The sequence below is a fragment of the Somniosus microcephalus genome, chromosome 16 (genome assembly GCF_052327205.1).
Source record: "Somniosus microcephalus isolate GS21.2 chromosome 16, FLI_Smic_1.0, whole genome shotgun sequence".
Classification (NCBI taxonomy): domain Eukaryota; kingdom Metazoa; phylum Chordata; class Chondrichthyes; order Squaliformes; family Somniosidae; genus Somniosus; species Somniosus microcephalus.
Window position 1 is genome coordinate 88112109 of NC_141002.1, and position 21961 is coordinate 88134069.

Here is a 21961-nt window from a genome sequence, read left to right on the forward strand (position 1 = left end):
GAGCTACAAAGAGTTGCTGAGCTGCACACTGAGAGCCATTTGACCACTGAGCCAGTGCAGGCAGACGATCTTCAGCCTTCTGACCATCACCTTGCTGTTGGTGAGCCTTGACAACGGGGAACCTTTCTGTGGGCACTTATTATGGGGGCTGCATTGGAGGGGAACGTCCTGCTGCTGAATCATCTGGAAAGGGCACTGAGACGCTGGGAGAGGGGGGCGGGCATGGCCAGACGGAGGAGGGCCAACAGACGTCGCCACAGCAGACCTTACGCTGGCAGGGTTTTCCGACAGCAGTTTTCCTACATGAACATGCTGGAGGAGCAGTGTGTCAGAAGGCTGTGATTTAGAAAGGAGGTGGTGACTGAGCTGTGCCAGCTGCTTCAGCATCTCTGTCGGTGGCTGAGAAGATGGCTGCTGGCCTGAACTTCTACGCGAGTGGCTCTTCTCAGGCTGCGCGTCAGAGGCTGATCAGAAGTAGCTTCTAGGCCCCTCTCACGGAATGCTTGCTGCCATTCCAAGAACAGGAATGGAACCGGTCTGATACCCCCAAGCCTGTGAAGGGCAAGATGCATGTAAATAGCAGGCATGGCCATTGTAAATGAAGAAAGTGTTTCATTACACAAAATGTGGTTCCTTCAAACATGAGAAAGCTATGGCAACAGAAAGCAAAACTAATACACTGACACATAACTGCTTCTCACACCCGGGAGACTGTCCAAAACATAAATCACATTCCGACCATCTTCCTTGGCCTTGATTCCACTGCGCCAACCAAAGCATCCAATGCCCCATCAGTGAGGCGTTCTGCCCTCTGCCTCACCCTTTCCATGTCTTGCTAGGCTGGCGCGCCACAGGTAGGCTCCCACCGCTTTGAAGGCCTACAAGGCAGTGAGTGTGTCTGGTGATGCCAATTGACCTGCCCCTTTAAGAGCTGGCCGGCGCCAGTGTGTCTCAGGGAAAGTGATTATTGACAGCACCCTCGCTGCGCCCTGCCGGCGTGAAATTGGGTTGCGCCGCCGGGTTAGCACCTTAAGAGCAGCGTGCAGCGCCTGATTTAGCGCTGGAATCACCTTTAGGGGCGCTGCAACCCAATATCGCAACTAGGTGGCGCTAAATTGCGCCTGGCGTTAAACTTTGCGCATCGCCAGGACTAGCGTCCCAAACGCGGCTATACCAAATTTCTAGGCCTAAGAGGTGTGCAGGATCTCTCTCCCTCCCACTTTTCCTCTCATTCATGGAAGATCCTTATTTACTGTCTGCTCCTTATAATGCAAATGATGGCAAGGGCATAGAGGTAGGGGCAGAGACTCCCTATGATGGGAGTTTCTGCTCCTTTGGCTCAGTCTGGACCCTGCGTTTCAGTTGAGGCTGATACACCGAGTGATTTGAGGCGTTCTGGCCTCACAGAGGTCAAATGTGGGCACCACTGATGGATTCCGCGCAGGATTTTTTTTTGGAAACATTTTTTAAAGGTCAGCCGGCCCCCTTTACACTGGGGATCCATGGTTGGGGTGAGGGGGTCTGGGCAAGCCCCCCTCCCTCCCTCCCTCAGGGTGGGTGGGTGCTGGAGTTTATGACCGTCGTGGGCAGCCAGGTGCTGGAGATGCACCCGAAGTGGCTCTTGCACCTGCTTGTCCCATGCCAAAGCAGTGTCCTCCCGCCGACCTCGCAGAACCAGGTAGGCCCCCGCTGGAGGGCATCGGTGGGGATGATCCCAGTGTAACCATCAGGATGGAGACCCATGGCCTTTCAGCCCCTGAGCGTCAGCAGGCTATTTCACCACATGAGGCATCACAGTCAAGCGTAATCCTGTCCTTACCCGATGTGCACATATAGACCTTTCAACAGGGGTCACTCGGCAGTGAACAGGGTTGAGAACCTTGGCTGCATTTTTCCCTTTCCTAACCTAGGGACACTGGGGCAAATGGCTCCACCCCCATTACTACCTTGACTGAGAACAGGTAATTCAGTGTAGACTATAAATCAAACCTGGCCTCGGCCTGTTCAATGCTATACTTTTACTAAGCAGCCATTGAGGAGTTGAACTTTTTAAGCAACAAAACTTTTATTGTTTTAAATAAACAAAGGCGATATACCAACATTTTCATCCAAAATCCAGGTCAGCAGCTTTCACATCTGAGTCTAATGGTCCCCTCAGTGATAAGTCGAGCTTTCTCGCTGTTTCATTTCATGGAGGCGAGACATTCTGATTAGTCTCTGTTACCACCCATGCAAAAGGAGTCCCTTTTAATTTTAACCAGTTGTCTTGAACCCTCCCCCCCCCACCCGCCCCCACCGCCCCCAACAACTGCTGAACCTCACCTGTTCTTTTGACCTGGGAGGATGTATTCATCTTTTTAACAATTTCCTGCCAGGTCTGCTTCCTCTCTGTGGGGTTTTTGGCCGTGCTTTTTTAATCCCCAAAATGTTTTAAGGGCTTCCTCAGTGAGGAAGTTCACCTCCACATCTGTGAAATGCTCTTTGCACTGGCTCTTGTTTTTTTTTTCCTGTTGCTTTGCATGTCATCCATGTTTGCCTTTCTGTGCAACCCAGGTGTCCGTGTCAAACGTTCATAAATTAATGGCGTATAATTTGCTTTGAATTGACATCCATTTTTGACAAGTACGGAAAAATTGTACTAAAATTGTCGTACAATACAGATATTGTGTCAAGCGTATAAAGCAGGCAGAGGTAAGTCTTATTTACCTCTCAAAACAAAACAAAATAATAGACCAAGAAGAGGCATTGATTTGAATCATAGAAACAGATCTAATTCCCCTCCCATCTGGAGGTATCAGGGTAGACGCTGTTCATGTATGAACATTTAGCGCCCTTGTATCAAATTAAAATCGTGCAGAGGAGTTTGATACAAGCGTTTGTGTGAAAACACCACAGATCACAATTTCTACCCTATCAAGTCATCCATTCATCACATTTGGCTCTTTCAAATGCAATTGTAAAAAGACATTATCAAAAAGATTTTGTTTTGCACGGGTGCTAACTGAAATCAATTTTGGGGTCAAGAACAAAAATAGTAAGCGGCAAGAAATAGAATCATAATGCAATGCATTTTTGTCAGGTTAAAGTTGTCTAAGATTACGATCTGTGCATTACTGGAATTTTACAACATTATCTTATGGCATTTATTTTTAAAAGATGCAATTTGTTAGAATGTGGCTGAGCAGGAAGGGGCAGCTATTACTTTCAACAGATGTGCAATCTGTTTTTCTCATTTAGATGGTGGCGTCATATGCTAGCAGGCTAGGTCAGCTGGATAATGAACTTCCTGTGTCAAAGATCAGCACTTCTGAAACCTTGTGCTAAATTCTTCTTTCAACGCTGTTTATTTGACTGGTTGAAAATGTGCAGGATTACCATAACCATATTGAAAGGATTATGCAAAAGCGGAGATTTTTATCCCCCTTCTCCACAGCCTCCTAAGATTTTAATTTCATACTTTCGACGTTGCAAGGAACCAAATTAGCTGCAGAAACTTCATTGGTGGAGGTACATTTTTAAACTGGAATGGGACAATACTAAAATAAGAGCCAGCAACGCACGTTTTTACAGTCTAACTACGAGAGGTGTTTAATGCCCAGTGGCTCATTATTCCATAATTATTAATTTTTTTTATCATTAAGCCACAAGACAGGTATGGACATGGTAGACTAATTTTGGTTTGTGTATGCAGCTGTGGGACAGACAGTACATCATTCTTTCAGGAAACTATAGATGCTGGGCTTCTGGAACTTCAAATACTGTTCCTATAGCAACAGTGAAACTGTTCTTAGTCTGTGGCACAGTTATGAACCTTTGCCTTGTCTCCAGCACTTCCTACTTATGACCTGACTTTACATGTACTGTGGGACAGGGAGAGTGACTTACTGAATGAATGATCTATTGTTTTAAAACCAACACTAAAGAGCAACAACGTTGTAGTAGTCCAATTAATTCAGTTTGGCTGCACACAATAATAGAGGTGATTATCCAACTACATGACAACTATCTCATAACTCCCATTATATGCAGGTAGTGTTATTGAACTTATATATATTCATAACTTTCAGGACAAAGACATAGTAACATGACGTGCATAAAGCTGCTCGTAGGTTTTTCAAAGTGAGTTACTAAATTGAAAATTAAATAAGTTATACACTCCCCCTATGTGGGCAAATGCACCACGTGTCATTGTTTGGAACCATACTGAGCTATACAGATCAAAAAGGTTTGATCCATGGCCCTCGTTGTTAACTGATATTAGCCAGGGCAGTGGTGGGACTCCACAATTGACCTAATATCCTTAGGCTAAAGGAGAACAATTAGCTGGGATTCTTGCCCCTGATCATTATTAGTGAGCCCTGTTGGAAGTGTGTGTGGGTGCAGATGAAGACCGATTTGAGTTAACATCTGTGTCAGTCAAATACCCTGCCAAAAGCTCAGGGGGGTGATTTTAACCCTGCCGGGGAGGCGGGCTCTTGCTGTCACTCGTGCGAGTCACCCGCTGACGTCCCACACCGATCCCGCAGCCAATGATTTTAACCTGCTCTTCAAGGTCCTTCTTTAAACATGCAGAACGGGCTCAGGGCCCGACTTCTATTGTAACCATGGGCCTGAGCGGGGAGCCGTTGTGCCTATCCTGCCAGGTCCACCTAGCGAAAATAAGAGTAAGGGCAAAAAGGTACGTTTTTTTTTCTCACTTTCCTTGTAGGAGGAGCAGGAGTGCTTCTCCAGGCCCCACAAGGACAGTTTAGGCCCCACCCCGATTGCGAAGGCCCCCGAAACACCCCTCTCCGCAACATACCTGAGTGCCAGGGACTGTTGCTTCAGTAGCCAGCGGCAGGCTCCTGTTGCCAGACTTTGCGCTGCTGCCCACCGGCTAGCTGACGCTTTCCGCCTGTTTCGGGTGGGGCAATTGGCCGGGAATGCGCAGGCAATGCCCAGGAGTTTAAATGTCCCGGGTCTCGTGCTGCCGAAGGCAGGACAATTTTCCGCCCACCTTGGCCCCCACCCGCTCGATTTCCGCCCCGTTAAAATGGCGGCTTTAATATCTGGGTATATACTTGAATAATAGCCACTTGAAAGAGATAACAGAATGGCTGGCATCATAGATCTTATGCCAGTGTGAATTACTGCATTCAGGACAGAAAACGGGACAACATTGAAAACAGTTTTTTTTTAATGGTTGGCATTTACTGACATGACAAGAAAACCTAGAAACTGGGCCTCCTGACAGGTTTTAGGGGGGAATAGTTAGATACTGCAAACCTACATCATTTTCATGTTAACGTGTTATATCATTTTTACAAAATGTGCCATATCATTATCGAAGAAATGTGGCTGCAGAAGTTTCCCTAACATAAATAATTAAAGTATGCACAAGCAATTAATTATTATAGGACTTTAATTATTATTTTTACACATTATCATTAACATCAGGCTTTTAAAATGTTACTTTCATATTGCTGGATAATTTTTAATTGGCTGCGGCTATTAAATCCAGTGGCTTACTCTGAAATTGAAGTGCGCCCTAATTAAAAGCACAGATGGATTGAATAGTCTTGTACCAATATAATGGGAGTTTTTCATTGTGCATTGACATTAGCAATTCTACGAAGACCACCCAGACTTTAATTTGGACTTTAAAACAAAATTCTTTCTTCACTTTTTGTACATCCACATACAGGCCGCAAATTTAATGGAGGAGGCGGGATGGGGGTGGGTCAGCTGGTTTCCAGGTTCCGGTCCCGCTCCCATCTGCATATGCTCTGCAGACGTGATTTTTCCTTGATTGGCCTTGTTAAGCCCAGCCAATTAACAGGAAGCGGGTCATTTGATGACGCGTCATCAGACGGTTTCCTTAAAGGGACCACGGCCACATTCACTTTGACAGTTGTTCTGTCAGTGTTTGACACCATTGAGGTGCTGCAAACACTGACAATCACTGCACAAAGGTGAACGCTTGCACCCAGGCTCTCCAATGACTCCCTCCATATGCTTATGGAGGGAGTCATAGCACACAGGGAGGCTCTCTTCCCTTCCAAGGGCGAAAGAGACCTCCCCAGGACACCAACTTACCTTGCACCTCCACCCAACCCTCTCTATCTACTTCCCCATCCAACTAGCCACCCCTCACACTCACCCTCATCCTACTGCAAGCATACCAACCAGCAGCACACAAGGGTAGGCACTTGAGAGGTTTAGCCATGTCCATGTGAAGTTTCTAGTAATGTGTTGTCATACAGTGAAATCTCTTTTTCAAAAAGTGGCCCTTATTAGACAGATCTGAGCGCACCTTGAGAAGTGTCTTACTGAGTTGCAGTGATTGTTCAGTCATAACTGCCCCCCCGCCCCCCACCCCGCTATAGTGATGAGTGTGCATGGAATGGCTTGGACATTAAAGGGATGCTTCACGGTGCTGGTGTGGGATGGTGTCAACCTGGCGCATCATGTGGCAACCAGGGTTTACAGCATCAAGTGAAGTAAATCTGGCCATGGTGATGCCATCGCTGGCCTCCCAGCCAGCAATTTTGTCAGGGGCTGATGCCCTGTGTCCAGTGCAGCGTCAGGTGATGGCAGAGAAGGTTTGTGATGTTGTTGGTGATGTTGGTGTTGGGGCTGATCGTGGAAGGAATCGGTGGACCAAGGTCTGATTGTTTCATTGGCTCCGATGTTGCTGCAATAGATGTAGGTGAGATAACAGAAGCAATCTGTCAATGGTGAGAGAGGTTTTCCCAATGAGGTGGCATTGGACATACAGTTGGATCTAAAAACTTGTAAGCTATATGTTTTAAAAATGCAGTAGCCCACATTTCCTGTGCTCTGAAACTCACCATCTGCAACATGGCATCCTTCACACCACTTCTGCAGCTGTCAGCTTTTCACAAACATCAGTGCAGACTCAAAACACGCCAGGTTGAACTGGCGTGTTCCCTGAACAGCGGGTAACCCGTGGGGGAGAAGGTAAAATTAGAAGTAAGCCTCAAAATACTCTTAAATTGGCTCTTAACAAGCCATTTAAGTAGCTGAATTGTATCCCCTACCGCTTGGTGTTGGGTCAGTTCTGCGCTGACAGACCCGACACCTGGGAGACTCATGTGGACGCGGGTTGACAGCGGGTTTCTTACCCACTGCCAATCTTTGCTATTTTGATAGCGGACCCGCTTCCAAACCCGCCCCCTCACTGCGATTAAATTCGTGGCCACAGTCTTTCTGCTCGATACTGTCCTTTTTCAGCTGGAAGAATGAAAAGTTCAGGGTCTTGGGATTTCAACATGGTCACAGGTAATGGTGCTCAATACTACATAATTTTTGAGGAGTGGCAGAACTTTTTGCCAATTTGTGACTGCTCTTAAACGGGGGGTTGTCTGGTCTTTGTAGCTGAGTACAACACCATGATGTACCCACTAAGCCATTGGGGAGCTCTACTGATCCAACCACCCAGACTTTCCAACTTGTCCCAGTTGACATGAGATTTTTGATAATAGGGATTGTTCACATTAACAATTTAATCTACTCAATGCTAATGGTCTATTTCTTCCCCCCACATTTCCCTTCACTTCTATTCCCGCTCCATTGCTGGAGGAACGCTGTATTGTCCATGGCTGTCCAAGATCACAGAGGTACGAATGTGTTGCATGACGATGAGTTCTGGCACACAGCGACCTACATGAGGAATTTCTGAACTCGCGAGGGTCTTTGGAGGGAGAACAGGAATGGAGATAGTGTTCTTTCACGAGGAAAAGGAAAATCAGAGCAAAGCAATCTTGTGTGCATCTTGTGGTCAGTTGTAGAACAGTATTCACAGAAGTCTAAGAGTAGGTTGTTTGTTTGTCTTGATGAACAGTGGTGGTGCACATAAGAATTGTATGGAGACAAAAATCATTTTTAAAAGAGGAGATGGAACAGCTGTCACATCAATGGCTTCAGCAATGCCTTCCAATACTGGATGCCATATTTCCTTTGATATTACACAATCAACCAATGGAAGTTGGAAGTAAATGCAAAAACATAGGTTAACAGCTTACCATGTATTTCAAAAGGCACATGTTTAAACACAAAGAAGAGCATAAAAGAAAACCAACACAGGGTTGTAAGATTTCTTTGAGAACATAAAAAAAGTAACAAAAGAAAAATCTGAACTTCAGTAAATATTAGATAGTAGTAGGAATAGTAGTAGTGTGTCCCTTGTACTAGTAGACAACAGTGGCTCCAAGGAAGGGAGCAAAAGTTCATGGTAAATGGGTGCAGTGATGACTATGCCAAGATGTGACGGACATTGTCTAACATAAGCCTCGCAGAAATATGTTCCTGAGGGGTTCTCCTGTCTCTTGTGTCTTGCCTCCACACTGGTACGGCGCGAAAGCTCAAAGCCCTTCACTCCTTTTCTCACTTCAGCACGCTATTACCCTCGGTCAGTGGCCTGGATTTTCCAAGCGTTAACAACCATGTTGCACTGCTTCAAGTGAATATTCAGTGTGTCCACGTAGCTCCTTTATTGTCCACTTTCTTCACCAATTCTCAATAAAGCAATAAAGCTCCTGCTTCGGTAAATATACATTATCTGTCCTAATAATGGAAATGAGCATTGATTATCATAGCTTCAATCCTGGTGCTGTCAGAGGCAGCCACAACGTAGAAATAGCTGAACGTGTAGAAAAAGAGGCACGTAATGAACAACAAAATACAACAAATACCAGCCATGGCAGACATCAGACATCAGAAGTGGAAGAGCAACCAGCCGCATTAAGGCAACAGCAACTTGTATTTATATAGCACCTTTAACACAGTAAAACGACCCAAGGCGCTTCACAGGAGTATTTTAAGACAAAAAATTTGACACCGATCCACATAAGGAGAAATTAGGGCAGGTGACCAAAAGCTTGGTCAAAGAGGTAGGTTTTAAGGAGCATCTTTAAGGAGGAAAGAGGTAATGAGGCGGAGAGGTTTAGGCAGGGAACTCTAGAGCTTAGGGCCTAGGCAACAGAAGGCGTGGCCACCAATGGTTGAGCGATTATAATCAGGGATGCTCAAGAGGGCAGAATTAGAGGAATGCAGATATCTCTGGGGGTTGTGGGGCTGGAGGAGATTACAGAGATAGGGAGGGGCGAGGCCATGGAGGGATTTGAAAACAAGGAGGGGAATTTTGAAATCGAGGCGCTGCTTAACCGGGAGCCAATGTAGGTCAGCGAGCACAGGGGAGATGGACGAATGGTGAATGGGACTTGGTGTGAGTTAGGACACAGGCAGCCGAGTTTTGGATGACCTCAAGATTAAGTAGGGTAGAATGTGGGAGGCCAGCCAGGAGTGCGTTGGAATAATCAAGTCTAGTGGTAACAAAGGCATGGATGAGGGTTTCAGCAGCGGATGAGCTGAAGCAGGGGTGGAGTCAGGTGATGTTACGGAGGTGGAAATAGGCGGTCTTTGTTATGCTGTGGATATGGTCGGAAACTCATTTCAGGGTCAAATATGACACCAAGTTTGCGAACAGTGTGGTTCAGCCTGAGACAGATGTTAGGGAGAGGGATGGAGTCAGTGGCTAGGGAACGGAGTTTGTGGCGGGGACCGAAAACAATGGCTTCGGTCTTCCCAATATTTAATTGGAGAACAACAAATGTATTAGGAAGCAAGCGAAAAATTACAGCCAGAAGTACAAAGAAATAACAAAAGAATTCCAGAATTTCTTGGCAGACACAGAGAACCAGCCTGCAAAAAAAAAAGACCAAAGTTGGCATCACAATACTATAAGACGGTGATAATGGACAGCAAGTCCCTAACAGACACCACGAACAGACAGTGAGACAAAACGTTGACATGTTTTTGTACAAATGAGAAAGGTGGCCCCAAGTATGATTGCAGAGTACTTAGAACCATGTTACACAACATAGGCAGACTGAATAATACTCAAAATTTATCGTTTACCTGGGCATGCAATTTTTCTAAATGAGCAGATCCATTGGTAGTTTCAGGCTTATGAGAGAGCTTTCAAAATTGAGGAAATATTAAGAATGAGACTTAAGTTGTTCCCTCCATTGCAATTGAGCCCTGGATTGGAAACTGGACAAATCATCTGACAGGGGAAACAGAAAATTGGTCAGAACCCACTTTTGTCGGGGCTCAGGTCACTCAGCCCCGTTAGCACACAACATTCTGGAAGGAGGGAAGAGGGCAAACCTTGTGCCCACTGTTAAGTCTGTGTGTTCTAGTTATTGTTAATAAGAATCACTGCACACAGACCACAAGAGTAAATTCAACAGGTCTTTACTAGTCGGAGGTCAGGCTGAACTGCCCAATAAATCATTACACAGCACTTATATACCGGTGTGGTCACCACCGGTATTACAGTATACAGCAGCCAAGATAAAGTAGTGCATCTCTTAAAATAGTTCTCTTAAAGGTGGAACGGTTACATACACCACAATCCTCCCTTTTTAGCTTAACAGTATATATTCCCCATTAAACATAACATAATAACATATATACACAACTTCATGTAAAAACAGTTCACAGATTCAGTCTCTGAGGAGGCCTCCTGATCCGAGACGGATAACGCCTTTCAGGGGTCTCTGGTTCTCGTTGCTGGGGTGACTCATCTAGTTGATCCCCTATGGATAGGACATCATCATCAGGTATATTCACTTCTGAGGTAGATGCTTCAGGTTCACTAACTTCCTCCACGGTTGTCTCTGTCGTAACCATGGGCTCGACCCTTGTTCTCGATCCCACCAGTTGGTCAGCATGACGTCGCATTACATTTTCACCAACATCTACCGTGTACATCAGGGGTCCTTGTCTGGGCCGAATTGTTCCAGATTGCCATTTCTCGTTTTTATAGTCCCTGGCTAACACCGGTTGTCCTATTTCAAAACTCCGAGTGGGCTTGTTATTGATATGCTGGAACTGTTTGTTTTCGACTTCCCTCCGCACATTTGGTTTTAACAAGTCCAACCTGGACCGCAACCTCCTGTTATAGAACATCATGGCAGGACTTTGGTTTGTTGTTGCATGGGTGGCGTTTCGATATGCCAGTAGGAAATTGTCCACCTTGTGTTGCAGTGGAATCTGATCTTCGCTCATGGCCTTTATTGCCTTTTTGAACGTCTGTACAAACCTCTCGGCCAGCCCATTCGTAGCTGGATGATATGGGGCAGAGGTATAATGTTTCACCCCATTCTTCTTCAGGAATTTCTGGAATTCCTCTGACACGAACTGTGGTCCGTTGTCTGAACATATTTGCTCTGGCAATCCATTTCTTGCAAATATCGTTCTTAGCACCGCGATCGTCTTCTCCGAGGTAGTGGTAGTCATTTTAATCACTTCTGGCCATTTAGAATGTGCGTCCACCGCAATTAAAAACATGGAATCCATGAATGGACCAGCAAAGTCAATATGTACACGTTGCCATGGGGTTGAAGGCCATTCCCATGGATGCAGCGGTGCAATTGGAGGTGCATTTTGGACTTTTTGGCACCCTGAGCAGCTTTTCGTCAGATCCTCTATCTGTTGGTCGATACCCGGCCACCACACATAAGCCCTAGCAAGGCTTTTCATCTTGACTCCCCCCAGATGACCTTCATGTAGTTCTTTTAGAACTCTCTCTCTTAACTTAGGAGGGATAATCACCCTTGTTCCATACATCAATGTTCCCTGACAGATGGACAGCTGTTCTCGTCTTGCTGAGAATGCCGGTAACAGTGGATCACCATGGGCTGGCCATCCCTTTACTGTCAATTTGTAGACCCGGGACAGTGTCGGGTCATTCCTAGTCTCCCTTTCAATATTTGCATTGGTGACAGGTAAACATTCGATGATGGTCGAGTGAAATAACTCCACCGGGTCAACCGTCGGTGCCTCCTCCTCAGTAGGTAGTGGCAGGCGCGACAGCCCATCAGCATTACCATGCTGCTTTGTACCTTTGAATTCTATCTGATATTGATGTGCCCCTAGGAAAACGGACCATCTCTGGAGCCTCTGTGCTGTCATCACTGAAACACCCTTCTTAGGGTTAAAAATGGATACCAACGGCTGGTGGTCTGTCAGCAGTGTAAACTTCTGGCCCTGCAGGTAATGATTAAACTTCTTTACTCCCCACACAAGGCTGAGAGCCTCCCTATCTATCTGAGCATAGTTGCGCTCAGCGGAGGCCAATGATCTGGATGCAAATGCGACTGGCCTTTCCAAGCCATTTGGCAACTTGTGTGAGAGTACTGCTCCAATACCATAAGGAGAAGCATCACAAGCTAAACGAATAGGTAGCGTTGGGTTGAAGTGAGCCAACACTTCCTCTGAGGTGATCAATGCCTTGCTTTTGCGAAAGGCCTTCTTACAGTCCTCGCTCCACTTCCGTGGTACTTCTTTCTGCAAAAGAGCGTTCAGCGGGTGCAGCACTGTGGATAGATTTGGCAGAAACTTATGGTAATAGTTAATCAACTCTAGGAACGACCTCAACTGGGATACAGTTTCCGGAGCGGGAGCCTTCACAACAGCTTCGATCTTGTCAGGTGACTTGTGCAGCCCCTCCTGGTCAATGACATGACCACAGTACAAGACCCGTTTCTGAAAGAACTCACATTTCTGGCGATTAACTCGAAGTCCATATTCCTTCAATCTGGTGAGCACCAGTTTCAAATTTGCAAGGTGTTCCTCATCGTCATCTCCTGTAATCAGGATATCGTCCAAGTAACATTGAGTGCTTGGAATTCCCTGTAATACCTGCTCCATGGCCCTCTGCCAAATTGCTGGAGCCAAAGCCACTCCAAAAACCAGTCTATTATATCGATACAAGCCTCTGTGCGTGTTGATTGTGAGATACTGGCGCGACTCTTCCTCAACTTCCATCTGTAAGTACGCTTGCGCCAGATCTATCTTGGTGAAGTGTTTCCCGCCAGACAATGAAGCAAAGATATCCTCAATCCGCGGAAGCGGATATTGCACCGTGTGAAGCACCGCATTAACCGTGATCTTGAAGTCTCCACAGATGCGGACCTTCCCCGGTTCCCCTGGCTTGTTACTCGATGAACGCTTCATGACGGGAACAATGGGCGTGGCCCACTCACTCCAGTCCACCTTAGACAGTACTCCTGAATGTTCTAGCCCTTCCAGCTCAGCTTCCACAGCAGGTCGTATCGCATAAGGTACCGGTCTGGCTTTGAAAAATTTTGGGTTTGCATGTTCTGCAATCTTGATTTTTGCCGTAATTCCTCTCAGTGTTCCCAGTCCCTGTTGGAACACCTCTTTAGCCTCATCCAATGTTCTGGACAATCGTTCAGGTTTGGCATCTTTTTTTTCCGGAATCTACCGTTATTGCTTTTAGGGAGTGCCAGTCCATATTTATTTTCCTGATCCACTCCCGTCCCAGAAGTGGTGGACCTCCCTCAGGTAGTACATATAAGTCCATTCCTTGGTGTTCTTTGCCCTTGTGTACCACCTTGACTTTTATCTTTCCGATGGGGTATACTCTTTGCCCCGTGTATGTCTGCAATACTATCTCCGTATCCCGTAGGGGAATATGTGTGAATAACCTTTTGTAATCTTGCTTATTCATGACCGTCAACGCTGATCCGGTGTCCAATTCCATCTTCACTTGGACTCCTGCTATCTGAAGTGTGACCCAGATAGTTTGTAGGTCAGCTTCCTTACTCACATTGTGAATTCTCAGACTACCCAGTTCCTTGCTGTTGGAGTCTGAATCCGAATTCTGTTCATCCGAACTCTTCTCAGCCACCTTATGTACCTTTCTGCACTTTTCCTGCGGTGACCTTTTGTTGCTGGTCTTCTTTCCTGACCGGCATACTTTAGCTATGTGACCAAGCTTGCCACATTTTCTACATTCCTGATTTTTAAACCAGCATTGGTTCTGATCGTGTGTTGTCTTTCCACAACGATAACATTTCGCTGTACCCAAAGCCATTTGATCTACGCTGAGTACCGCTGCCTTCAGCTGCATTTCCGCAGTGCCTCTCGCTGCGGCTTCGTGCGATGCTGCAATAGTGACAGCCTTATCAAGTGTAAGATCATTCTCTTCAAGCAGCCGCTTTTGTGTTCCTTCTTTCGACAATCCACACACGAATTTGTCTCTCAGTGCCTCTGTCAGTCTTTCCCCAAACTGACAGTATTTCGCTAGCTTACGCAGTTCAATTAAATACTCCGCGTTGCTTTCCTCTTTCAGTTGCGTTCTCGCATAAAATTTAAATCGTTCCGCTAACATCAGCGGTGTGGGGTTCAAATGATTTCTCAGGACAGCAACAATATTAGCGAAAGCCTGATCCGCCGGTTTAGCTGGTGATAGAAGATGCTTCAATAGCCCGTATGTCTTCACACCCATTGAGTTTAGTAAGGTTAGTGCTTTATTTTCATCTGATATTTTATTTGCCTTACAATAAATCTCTATGCGTTCTACATACGTGGCCCAATCTTCAACATCGGGATCGAAATCGTTGATGTTACCACGCTTAGGCATCCTCGCAATCTTCTTGAGAAACAAAAATAAATTTTTCTTTTATTTTTTTTTCAAAATGACGGTTTCCCGTGCTTGTCTTCTTCCCCCGCCTACGAAAATGGCGGCTTCCCGCGTTTGCCTTTCTCCCCCGCTGGCTGTAATGGCGATTGCCGTATTGCTGCGTTCGCCCTCCCCAGCGGTTCTCAAATCGTGCCTCCCAGCCCCTCTTGCAGTCCGGTCCTTTCCCCCGGCTGCGGTTGAGTTCTCCGCGTTTTTTTAAAATTTTATCCCGCGCCTCACGGCCTCGGTAGCTGCCCGGCCTTTTTCCCCGGTCGCGGTCGAGCTCTCTCTCAACGCTGTTGCGTCTCCCAGCCCGCTTGCAGCCTGGTCTTTTACACCGGCTGCGTTTGCATTCACCGTGGCTCCCGTGCCTTACGCTGCCCCAGTCTCAGCGCCTCTGGCCCCGACTTCTGTCTGGCTCTTTTCCCCGGCCGTGGTCGAGTTCTCCGCTCTTATATCCTCCGTTTTTCCCTCCCCTACTTCACAGCCAACGTGGCCGACTTGCTGCTCGTCGCTGATCGGCTTACCCACCACCGTGATAGAAGGGATGATCACTGCCTGTTGCTGATGGAAGGCTGCGTGTCAGGATTCTTCCTTGCTCTTCAGACCCGAGTCTTTTCTCAGCAGGATGATGAGGGCGGATGCCTCTTCTCGACGCCCGTTAAACTGCCTTGGATATATCTCTGCCGCAGGGTAAGATCGTCATCGTTGCCACTGTTAAGTCTGCGTGTTCTAGTTATTGTTAATAAGAATCACTGCACACAGACCACAAGAGTAAATTCAACAGGTCTTTACTAGTCGGAGGTCAGGCTGAACTGCCCAATAAATCATTACACAGCACTTATATACCGGTGTGGTCACCACCGGTATTACAGTATACAGCAGACAAGATAAAGTAGTGCATCTCTTAAAATAGTTCTCTTAAAGGTGGAACGGTTACATACACTACACCCACCCCTTCCCATGGCGAGGTGACATATCTGGGGTAGTTCCCAGGCTGCGTTGGGAATTCTGTCCAGCTTGCCTTTGGCAGGAACTCTCACCAGCTGAGAGCTGATGCGAATCTGGCTGAGGCTCCAAGAAAGGCCTCAGAACTCTTGCAGCCTGAGATAATTGATTCCAGATGGAATCAATTACCTTAACTTTAGTGTCCCAGTGCTCCCTTAGGATAAATCTTTATATTTTTGGCCTTCCTAATTTCAGCACTTTTCAGGCCACTGATCCATCGTGGTAGCAGCATGGCATTGCTCCAGTTTTCCTGGCCACTGTTGGGCAGTATTGCCAATACGCCCTAAGATGTGCAGGCTTCCCATCCCATCCATGCAAATGACCCCCGTCTCTGCAATTTGGGACAGAGTTATGGCTTCTAGACATCAGTACTTCTGCTGCTGGAGCACCCCAATTAGAAGTTTAGGACTCCACTGTCTAAGTGAGCCATATAGACCAGCAAATGCCGGTCTCAATTCTCAGACTGTGTTGCGCTTGTACAGCGCAGCTGAGGAGGGAAAATGTTGCTATAATTGGCATTAGCATCCCTGAGCTAGCATGAAGAAAGTTACTCAAGAGTTCCCATTCCTAAGGGCAGCACGGTGGCATAGTGGTTAGCACTGTTGCCTCACAGCGCCAGGGACCCGGGTTCAAATCCGGCCTTGGGTGACTGTCTGTGTGGAGTTTGCACATTCTCCCCGTGTTTGCGTGGGTTTTCTCCGGGTGCTCCGGTTTCCTCCCACAGTCCAAAGATGTGCAGGTTAGGTTGATTGGCCATGTTAAAAACTGGCCCTTAGTGTTAGGGGGGATTAAATACAGTGGGGTTACGGGGATAGGGCTTGGGTGGGATGGCTTGGGTGGGATGGCTGTCGGTGTAGGGACCGGGTGCTAGGGTTTGGATGATCAGCCATGATCTCGTTGAATGGCGGAGCAGGCTCGAAGGGCCGAATGGCCTGCTCCTATCTTCTATGTTTCTATGTTTCTAATTGCTATCCAGTGATCCTTACTGGAAAGTGTGTACATGTAGACATCAGGTGAAGGCAGAATCGCTACAGTGGGGATGCCCCGATGGTTGAATAACCTGGCTGACACATGAATGGTAGCTTGGCCAAGGTACCAAACTGTTTCTCCATCATAGCATGTGTCAGCACCTTCAGGAGATAAGGGGAGAAAATTAAAGGGGCAAAAATGAGTGACATTTAAGAACATGAAGAGTGAGACAGATCACAAATCCATTTTTTTTATTTTGAATGGTGTTAGGCGTCAAAATTGGTAGATTTAAAAAAGAATCCCATTAACTTTCTTCTGTCCCCTCCTCTTCAGAAGATGTTGACTCCTTGCGAAAGTACAATTCCACAGCTGCTGAGTAGAACCTTACCCGAGTGGTCCTTATTTATATTTGAGCCTTGGCAGGCTATTCAACTGCTGATCTGGGCCCATGCAGCATAGGGGTGTTACGATTGACATCAGTGCACTGGGTTGCAGAAAGAAGAAAACTGGCCAAGATTCCCATTCATGATTGCTATCCAGTCACCCCTGCATGTAATGGATGTCAGGTGAGAACAAGATTAGATATGGCCGGAATGCTCCTTCCCTTCCACCCCACAATGAATAGCTAGCCATCACTTACTGTTCGAGCTCACACAAGAAGAATGGTCGTTTGGGCGAGGTGTAAGAGGGGACCCAGCACTTTGGAAACATACTCCAGCAAGGAATCAACTTTCAATGGAAGTGGAGAAAAAATTTTAACAAAGGAAAAAAGTTGACAACACCTTCTCAGCAGCTACGTGTTATTCATTTTGTTGTCCACATGGCCTTGTTACACATTGAACCATTTAGGAATTTTTCATTTGCTTTAGATGTTGACATTTCTTCGACAGCACTTCCCAAACCCGCGATCTCTACCGCCTAGAAGGACAAGGGCAGCAGCCGCATGGGAACACCACCACCTCCAAGTTCCCCTCCAAGTCACACACCACCCTGACCTAGAAGTATATCGCCGTTCCTTCATCGTCACTGGTTCAAAATCCTGGAACTCTCTCCCTAACAGCACTATGAAAGTATCTTCCTCCCACGGACTGCAGCAGTTCAAGAAGGCAGCTCACCACCACCTTCTCAAGGGCAATTAGGGGTGGGCAATAAATGCTGGCCTTTCCAGCGACGCCCACATCCCATGAACGAATAAAAGAAAATGCAAGTGGGTCTAAACTCATTGGCCCAGATTTTGCTGCCATAATATCGAGTTTAATGGGGCTTGCCGTTATTAATGGGTAATTCATCCAGCAATGTGTGGCGAGGAAGAGATACCTCGTGAATTGCGAATCGCCACAAGTTGCTGGATGATTTGCGCCGCTCTGCAGTGAGCCCCGCGTAAACAGCAACTCACCCTCGAGTTTTATGAAATTGCTGCATTTGTACATTAATTGCCAATTAAACCTGCCACAGAAAGGGCTGGAATTTAACAGCATAAGTACCTTTTAATGATGAGATTTATGTTCCTGCAATGCCACTCAACCTCTCCAGCCTAGAAAGGAAACAATTGAAACTGTGGAGTCTCATTCCTACAGGTAGTAAAATGGTGTTAGAGACTTTTAAAATTTATTTTCTTACTTTTCCTTTCTGACTCTTTTCTTTCTCTTTTAATCCAATCTTTCTTTCCCTCTCTTTGGGCTGGATCTTCATGTGGAAGGTGGGTTGGGGGTGGGGGTGTGGGGGGGCTCCGAGGTGGTCGAGAAACCCGAGAGGCCGGCTTTCCCGCAGGCCCTGCCAACTTTAACAGCAGGGCTTGATTTGCATGTGAGGCCTCTATTTCCCACCCGCAGCCAGGCAGATTGAGAGGCTGGCTGGCTCCAGGCGGGTAGATCTGTGGCACTAGGCTGCACAGAGGAGGGAGGTGGGAGGGCAGGATCATGTGGGGACCAGGCTGTTAAGAAGATCGGGGGTTGGGCCGGGCCGTTAAGAGGATCGGGGGCGGAGTCAGGTAGAAGATCGGGGTGGGCGGGAGGGGGGGTTGGAGAGAGGATCGGGGCCGGCCTCTGGATGATTGGGGCAGGGGCTGAAGGGAGGATTGGGACTGGCCACCGGAGGATCAGTGGGGTGGGGGGGAGAGAAGATCAGGGCCGGCCTCAACATCATTGGTGGTGGGGCTCCGGGAAGGCGATCGGAGGCCTCGTGAGGGAGTCTACGATTGCGGGGGGTGGGATGGGTTAGGCAGGGACCCTCAATCCAGGAGGTAAGTGTAAGGAATCACACAACACCAGGTTATAGTCCAACAGCTTTATTTGAAATCACAAGCTTTTGGAGCGCTGCTCCTTCGTCAGGTGAAGTGGAGAGGTGCATAAAAACAGCTTATATAGTCAGAGAATAATGTCAGATGTTTACAGGTAATCTTTCTAACTGCCATTTATCACACCTCGGCAGAGAGATAATCACAGCAATCAAAGGTGTAAATGGTGTCCAAACAGGTCAGTCAGGAAAACATTACATCAAAGAACAATGAGGTGGGGTCACAAGGGGTCAAATGTTGCAGATGCTGCGGTCTGTATGAAAAACAAAAAAACAGACAAAAAACATTTTTTTTGGCTGGAAATCACAGCAGGTCCGGCTGCATCTGTGTGGAGCAAACAAGCCAACGACGACTCGAGTCTGGATGACCCTACGTCAGGTGGGGTTACATGTAGCGTGACATGAACCCAAGATCCCGGTTAAGGCCGTCCTCATGGGTGCGGAACTTGGCTATCAGTTTCTACTCGACGATTTTGCGTCGGCCAACGTTGTCTACCTCATACGTTGCAGGAAAGGATGCCCCGGAGCATGGTACATTGGCAAGACCATGCAGACACTGCAACAATGGATGAACGGACACCGCGCAACAATCGCCAGGCAGGAGTGTTCCCTCCCAGTCGGGGAACACTTCAGCAGTCAAGGACATTCAGCCTCCGATCTTCGGGTAAGCATTCTCCAAGGCGGCCTTCGAGACACATGACAACGCAAAATCGTCGAGCAGAAACTGATAGCCAAGTTCAGCACCCATGAGGACGGCCTTAACCAGGATCTTGGGTTCATGTCATGCTACATGTAACCCCACCTGATGTAGGGTCATCCAGACTCGAGTCGTCGTTGGCTTGTTCGCTCCACACACCTGCTGTGATTTCCAGCAAAAAAAATGTTTTTTGTCTTTTTTTGTTTTTCATACAGACCCCAGCATCTGCAACATTTGACCCCACCTCATTGTTCTTTGATGTAATGTTTTCCTGACTGACCTGTTTGGACACCATTTACACCTTTGATTGCTGTGATTATCTCTCTGCCGAGGTGTGATAAATGGCAGTTAGAAAGATTACCTATAAACATCTGACATTATTCTCTGACTATATAAGCTGTGTTTTTATGCATCTCTCCACTTCACCTGACGAAGGAGCAGCGCTCCAAAAGCTTGTGATTTCAAATAAAGCTGTTGGACTATAACCTGGTGTTGTGTGATTTCTTACATTTGTCCACCCCAGTCCAACACCGGCATTTCCACACCAGGAGGTAAGTGTAAAGGCACTTACCACCTGGATGCAGCAGTCCTCACCTTGCTGTAACTTCCGGGTTTTATGAAGTGTGTAAAACCCAACCAGCTACATTTAAAAACAAAATGGAAGTTGAAGAAGAGAATTCCAGTCTCGTTAAAATATTTAAATTGACGCCCCACCCCCTGGCAGTGGGTTGGATGCCCGCTCTATTTCTCGCCCAATTCCCGCCTGTTCTGCCTCCGTTAAAACCGGAAGCGGGCGGGTTGAAGACGGGTGCTGGTCAAGATTCCGATTTTTTAACAATTTAACCTCAACAACGCTCCTAACCCACCTGTTTTTTTGGGTTAAAATTCCCCCCTTTATTTCTCTTTCTGTACCTGATTTTACTCTAATTCACCCATTCTAATTCCCCTTCTTCTCCATCATTCCTCTGTTTCTTTCTCAATCCTTAAATTTAATTAATTAAGGATATAGACTGTAGGTACTGTCGTTCACCAAGGTCCCAGATGCCCCATTACCCTCGCCGCGCCAGTAGCAGCTTGCACTTCCAGCAACTTGCAGGGCAAATGATTTTCAAACTGAAGGGTGAGAGATAGAGTCTAACTAAGGGGGCATGCTGCAAGATGTCCCGCAGCAGCAAAACCCAGGTCAATTATTATTCCAGTAAACAGAGAAACCATGTGGGAAAATCAATGGGTGAGAGGGTTAATGCATACACGATTAAATGTTTAGTAATTAAACATCAGTAATCTTGCTTTGGTCCACAGATAGATGCTGAGGAAGCAACCTCTAATTAATTGTGCTGATTGACCTCGTCCCAATGCTTGCTGTTACGCAGTTGATCAAGCAGATAGGAAGTGGAATAGAGTGGATCAGATGTGAGGAATGCTGGCTTCAGCCTTGGCCTTTATTCAAATAACAAGCAGATGAAGCTTTGATCTCTTGTTTGAGAAGGATAATCGTGCAGAGGAGCCTCTTTCATTTGACTGGCTAAGTGATTGTAGGAATGTACTGCATTAAAAAGAAAAGAAAGCATTGATCCTATTTCACTGAGTTGATAATTCAATCAAGATTATTTTCTCTATCTGGCTGGCAAAATGTATGGAGAATTAGTTGTAACAACTGTAGCATTTAATTATTCACTAAGCACATTTTTCATTAGGCAACTTCTACATTTTGTTCTTGCTTATTTTTATCATGCTGATCTGAATGTCTAGTGGTGTCCTATGCAATTTGGTTTGACCAAAGGGGGCAAACAATGACCTTAGGGAATGTTTCAACAGCTTCTGCTTGGTTGGGGGAGCAGTTTTCTGTCACAAATTCCCACGTAGTCTCCCCTCTACTTGTTCTGGATTTGCCTGTCATATTTGGCCTCAATCCTGAAGCAGTGTCGGAAAAAGCACTGCAGTCATCAACCACAGATGCAATGTGTTGCGTAACTGTTCTTTTTATTTCTCTCCCATCTGTCAATCATAAGCTTGCCAAGTCCCACTCATTCCTAGTGAGATTCACCTTATTTGGTTTCAAATCTTGTCCCTGCTTCTGCCTGTGTTGCTTTGTGAAAGTAAGCACAGCTCACTGTTTAATGTTTCCATTGTAGTATATCTGGGAGTGTTGTCGTATCACAAAATCCTTAAAACTGACCCCAAAGTGCGTATTAGAATCCCAGGCGTCATACTACACTCACAAGTGCGGGTGCAATTGAGGTCTTCCTCCAAGAAGTCAGCTTCCATCAGTTTAAAGTTGTAACAGCTTCTGTGCCATTTTTACCAAGCTTTTGGTCACCTGTCCTAATATCTCTTTATCTGGTTCGGTGTCAAATTTTGTTTGATAATCGCTCCTGTGAAGTGCCTTGGGACATTTTATGACGTCAAAGGTGCTATTTAAATGCCAGTTGTGTTGGGTGGAATCGCCAAACTGCTTCCGTATCTCATCATGCGTTGCACACTGTTCTTTTCAACTC

General features: G+C 46.5%; 1 long non-coding RNA gene across 3 annotated transcripts in view; it reads left to right on the forward strand.

The window, feature by feature from the left end:
- The window catches only part of LOC147106365 (uncharacterized), a 75489-nt gene extending 54452 nt beyond the window's left edge, over positions 1–21037 (forward strand). For 2 of the 3 annotated variants that reach the window (XR_015081435.1, XR_015081437.1), the window contains one exon: positions 20766–21037. This is a non-coding gene — a long non-coding RNA (uncharacterized LOC147106365). Of the gene's footprint in view, positions 1–14981; positions 15188–20765 lie in introns of all 3 variants that reach the window. The other variant, XR_015081436.1, reaches the window with a different exon arrangement.
- Positions 21038–21961: the final 924 nt, after the last annotated feature.